Below are 6,418 nucleotides of genomic sequence, written 5' to 3'. Positions count from 1 at the left end.
AATTAAAGCTGAGAATACATGAAACAACCTTTATCTAGTATGACAAAACATAAGACATTTTAAGAGAACCTGTCATCTTCTATTTTTTTCAGAAATCAGTTACTTACAGAGGCCTACTATTTATTTTTTATTTATTTTTTAATAGCATAAACAGCAAAGTTTTCAGGGTCTGTCACAAATATGGAATATGAGTTTCCATTTTCATTTATTTAAAGAATTGTCCGGTATTTTGATGATGATGGCCTATGCCTATAATGAGCCAACATTATCAGATCGCCCCAGAAACCCATAGTAAGCTGTTTAGTTGTAGCTCCAGCGCTAGTTGTAGCTCCGTCTTTTTCAATGGGAGTAGAGTTGCTGTTCACAATGTCTTTGTAATTGCAAAGTCTATTTGAGTGGAGTAGCTAATGAAAAACAGTTAATCACTGGGGATGCAATGGGTGAAACATTCGCAATTTTCTAAATTTCTTATTGTCTGCTTTTAAGACATATTGATACCTCAAAAGATATTACTTTACATTTCCTATATGTCTACTTTATGTTGGCATCATTTTGTAAATGTCATTTTATTTTTTGGGGATGTTAAATGGATTACAATTTTAGATGCAATTTACAAATTTTAGATGGACTTTCCAAAACCCGCTTTTTAAAGGACCAGTTCAGCTATGAAGTCACTTTGTGGGGCTTACATAACAGAAACCACCCAAAAATGACCCCATTTTAGAAACTACACCCCATCAAGTTATTCAAATATAAGTTTACAAACGTTGTTAACCCTTTAGGTGTTTCAAAAGAATTAAAGGAAAATAGATTTTCCATTTTAAGCCATTATTTCCTGTAAGGCAGCAAGGGTTAAAGGGGTTATCCAATACTATAAACTGCCCCCCCCCCATATGCCGGGCCCCTCACAGGGAATATACTTACCCCGCTCCCTGCGCCGCTCCTGGTCCACGCACCACCGCTGCTGCTTCTCCCCGTGCACTGATGAAAACATCCGGTGTTGGGGGGGAACAGCCAATATTTTTTTTGTTTCAGTTTTACAGAATAAACCATTTTTGAAAAAACTCATCTTTTTGTGTCTCCATTTTCTGAAAGCCATAATTTTTTTTATTTTTCTGCTGATCATCTTGTGTAGGGGTACGTTGTTTGTGGGAAGAATTGAAATTTTTATTGGTACAATTTTTGGGTACATGTGATTTTTTTAATCATGCAATATTACATTTTTTTGTGGCAAGGGGACCAAAAAATGTCTGTTTTGGCAGTTTTTATTTTATTTTTTTATGGCTTTCACTGGAGGGGGTAGATCATGTGATATTTTATAAAGCTGGTTGTTATGGAGGCAGTGATACCTAATATGTCTATTTTTTGTTAAATAATCAAAGACATATTTTAAAAAAAAAACTTTTTTTGTCTCCATTTTCTGAAAGCCATATTTTTTTATATTTTGCTGCCCATCGTTTTGTGAAGGGGCTAGTTTTTTTGAGGAAGAGTTGACATTTTTATTGGTACCATTTTTGGATACATATGATTTTTTGATGATTCAATATCAAGGTGACAAAAAATGTCAGTTTTTAGTGAAATTTTTATAGAGTTGCTCGTTACAGATGTTGCAATTAGGGATGAGCGAATCGACTTTGGATGAAACATCCGAAGTCGATTTGCATAAAACTTTGTTCCAATACTGTACGGAGCAGGAGCTCCATACAGTATTAGAATGTATTGGCTCCAAACGATTTGATACATATGCAAATTAACCTGAGATGAGTAAGGGACAGGACTCATCTCAGGTTAATTTGCATATGTATCATATAGTTTTTTTACAAAATAAAAGCACACAGAGCTATGGGGACTGGGTATTGCGGATGTGCTAGCGGCCATCTAGCAACCCATGTCCTCAGCTTTATACACAAAATCCCGGTGACAGGTTCCCTTTAATTTGTACTGTAAAAAGCCATTTCCCAAACTCGGGTTCGGTTCCAAGTGGTACAAAATGATAAATGAGACAGGCCTGCCAGCCTGTTTCATTCCCCTTCCATGCCACGACCCCTTTATTAGACCTGGCATGAGCGGGGAAAAGTCGCAGACTGCAGTGCAAATAACCTTTATATTTGCCAGAAAACTGGCGTATATCTCATAGTAAATGACCCCCTATATGTTAAAAATAATTTTTAAAGGGCAATTAGTTTATTTTTGTTAAATAAATATTTTATCAGATGATGAGATCCGAACTTAAAGTTTCCTGGTAGGAGAGTACTAAAATACTGCAGCCAGAATGGGATCTGAGCATCATTACCCTGGCGGCACAATGACTACACTTTGAACAGCTGTGCTCCCCGTTACATTCAAAGTGGCAGTTCTGGCAGCTATAGGGGACAGCTGCTTGGTGAGGGGGCAGGATGTCAGATCCCCACCAATTGGACATTGATGACCTATCTTGAGGATAGGTATCAATATCAAGGGTTGGAAAATTTCTTTAAATTTGTCTGTGCAGGGCATTTGGAGCTCTCTATCATAAGAATGGAGATCCAAAGGTAATAAAGATATATTAAGAAACTAAGCAAGACAGAATTGTGGACATAAAAGCAATATGATGATAAAAGGAAAACATAAGGATTAGACAACTGTTTGCCTTCAGGTGGGCCCCATTGGTGATGCTAACAATTTGTTCCAATCTAGGTTTTTCCCTTGGTGACATTTATCATTTAGGGTCAAAGACAACAGATGCAATGAAAATACAAAAACCTTTAAAATGATAACTTAGGTGGGTGCCTTAAGGATGTAGTAGACACCTTGATGCTGCTAGCAATTGTCAGAAGCATGCTGAAAGATCTGAATTGCCCGATGAACAAGCTTGTTCATCGGGCAATCAGAGGGAGTATTAGACTACCAGATGATCGCTAACGAACGTTCATAGGAACGCTCATTAGCTATTATCGGCCAGAAAATCTGCTTGTCTAATATACCCTTTCGTTTTCACACCTCTGCGTTAATATTTCCATCAGCGTTACCTTACCTAGGTGATTGGATTAAGGAACCTGAATCACCTACAAGGGTATAAATTCTGAGGACATTTTCTTACTGTCCCTCTCATTTGTTGATAAGGTTCTTGGATGCTTAGTGGATGGTCTATAAGGTTGTTAAACAAGTTCAGTTTGCATGGATTTACTATTACTATACTAGACCATCATCTAGATCAGTGATTTCCAAACTAGCAAAATTAGCAGAACCTAATCGTTTAGTGGTGGGAGTTTCCGAACAGTTGGAGAACCACAGATTTCAAAACACTGACCTAGTTTAATGAATAGGGATTTGCCCACCATTACATGCTCATTTTATAGATCATTAAAAATGGAGCATGTTTTCCGTTTACATACTGTTAACGTTCTTATCCAGGGAAGAGTTAGGACATTTACTTACAGTAAGTATTGAGCAAATCGAGCTTTGGTTCATAGATCTAAAGTCGATTCTTTTTAACAGTTCGTTTTAATGCTGGACGCAGACCTGTCTGCGTACAGCATTAAAATGTATTGCCACTGTGGAGGCAAAATTAGTTTCAGCTGAAGTCGCACGAGACAGGCTACTTTCACACACGCGTTTTGGCTTTCCGTTTGTGAGATCCGTCATAGGCTCTCACAAGTGGTCCAAAACGGATCAGTTTTGCCCTAATGCATTCTGAATAGAAAATGATCCGCTCAGAATGCATCAGTTTACCTCTCCATTCCGCTCTGGAGGCAGACATTAAAACGCTGCCTTTCAATGGAGTTCATGACGGATCCGTCTTGGCTATGTTACAGATAATACAAACGGATCTGTTCATGACGGATGAATGCGGTTTTATTATTGTAAAGGATCTGTTTTTGCAGATCCATGATTGATCCGCCCAAAACGCGAGTATGAAAGTAGCCTTAGATGAATGAATTCAGTAATCACTTCTACCTCTTTAAAAACATTTTAAAATAGCAATCCAAAGTTGGGTTTGGTACCGAGGTACCAGCTGGTACCAAACTAGACCTTGGATTCCGAATTTTAAATGTTTTTAAAGATGCAAAAATAAATACAGAATGTATTCACCAAAGTCTCGTGAATCCGAAGCTGGTTAGTTGTGCCACAATCCGCTCCTGAAATATGCCTAATATATGCATATTTCAGTTTAATAAATGACCCCTGAAGTTTTGAGGAAATCGAATTCAGATCAGGGATCGGAAGCTCGATTCGCTCATCCCTACCAATGAACAAAGCAAAGAAAGTCATTTCTATTAGTTGCTGTGCAGTGAACAGAGGATCACCATGCAATGACCTGGCTGTAGGGAGAGTGACTTGCAGTATTATCAACACTCTGCTCAGTAAATTGACGTATGTATTACTATATACTTTGAACACAAGGTTGCACCATGCTATGTCTTTAAATTTACTGGATTGCTTTTTGATCAGCATGTAAATGGCAAATACACTTAATTTTTTATGATCTTTAAAAGAAATATGACATGTAAAGGTAGAGCAACCTTTTTAAGCAGTTGCACAAGCACATTAGATCAGATCCTTCAGTAATTAATGTATGGTGGGATAATTACTCTGATACTAATAGAAAGACCCTAAAGATTTGCACAATCATAAAAATTCTGACATATTGAAATAAACACACAGAACATCGCACTTTTAAGTAAAAACCTATATTTATTCATACAGTATCTAATAATTAAGGCAAGAATCTTTCTGAATCTTCTGTCCTCTACTACATAGGAAGTACAACCTCACCCCAGCATAACAGGGAAGTCTGGTAACTAGTACCACAGTGACTCAACGTATTTAATGTACATTATATCCCACCATCGCCAATCATTACTGCTTTTCTACAGAACACAGAATAAAGTGATCTTCTGATTACAGATCTCATCAGGATCACACAGTGTTTAGGTTCTATAGAATGTCCAGTCATTTCCTAAATTATCTTTCAGGTTCAGAGCAGGGTTATTAAGTATGGCCAGTGCTCTTGTTTTAGATTTTCAGAGATATGTTAACGATAAAATGTTCAGATATCTCCCCATTATAGGTTATCGGGTCAAGTAGTGAACTCTTATAGAAATACCATTGGTTAGGTCAGGAACTTTGTAGAATGTCCAATGGTAATGGCTATAGAGTATCTGGTCAAGATCATTTTGATTATCTCCTCACCTGATTTTCCAAATATTAAGCCAGTGTCAATGGCCTTCTATACAATGTTTGCTGGTCTCTCAATTCTAGACTATCTGTCAAGATCAGTGCTGGACTTGTAAAGAATGTCCATAGATCTTCTGATTGTGTATTATCTGGTCAGGATCAGTCATGGACTTCTGTAGAATTGTACAGGGACTAGTACAACCAGTCCCAGCCATTTCTGTATCCCTAGTCCAAGGGGCATTTTAACTTACAGTCTCACAGTTTTTGGTCAATATCAGTTTTCCCCTGATCAGTACAAAAAAAAAGAACTGCCAGTTTTTGTCCAAAATTCTTTACACAAAGGGTTAAGAAATATTTGCGTAAATTTCCATTAATCCACAAATGTCTGTTAAAATTCACTTTTATAGGCTTGGGTTTTGTATCTCCATCCACAATGTGCAGTTCATATCTTCAGATGTAGATATTATGTAAATTGTATGTAAATCTATTGGTTATGCTTGGGGTATCAAATCTGTTAGGAAAGAAAAAGCCATTATGTATTAACGAAAATGCCAACTGCAATGTTGACCCCTGGTGTCTACTTGGTGTACTGCTTAGGTGGAAATATGGATGATGGCAATGTTCTGGGGTAATGATGTTTTAGAAAACTATGAATTTTGTATTTGAAATGCCTTCATGGTATTAGGAGGCATGTAACTGTTTAAAACCAGAAAATTTAAAAAGGCACACATATCATTTGACTGTATTGAAAAATGATTACAAAAGCCATAGATGTGACTGATTCCTATGAAAAAAATATGTCAGGCATTCTGGTGCAAAGTGGATGTTGTCTGGCTAAGAGCAGTTAATACCCTTGTTTTAGGAAAAAGGGATACAAATTTTTTCCATATAACATACTGGTCTAAGAATGATTAGGCTCCATTCACACGTCCGCAATTTCGTTCTGCATTTTGCGGAATGGAATTGCGGACCCATTCATTCCTATGGGGCAGCACGATGTGCTGCCCGGACACGGAATTGCGGATCCGCACTTCCGGGTCCGCACTTCTGTTCCGCAAAAAAATAGAACATGTCCTATTCTTGTCAGCAATTGCGGACAAGAACAGGCATATTCTATTAGTGCCGGCAATGTGCGGTTCGCAAAATGCTGATGCGCTGCGATTTTCACGCACGGTTGCTAGGAGACGATCGGGATGGAGACCCGATCATTATTATTTTCCCTTATAACATGGTTATAAGGGAAAATAATAGCATTCTGAAT

This window comes from Bufo bufo, chromosome 6, assembly GCF_905171765.1.
Source record: "Bufo bufo chromosome 6, aBufBuf1.1, whole genome shotgun sequence".
Classification (NCBI taxonomy): Eukaryota; Metazoa; Chordata; class Amphibia; order Anura; family Bufonidae; genus Bufo; species Bufo bufo.
This window is presented reverse-complemented; position numbering follows the sequence as displayed.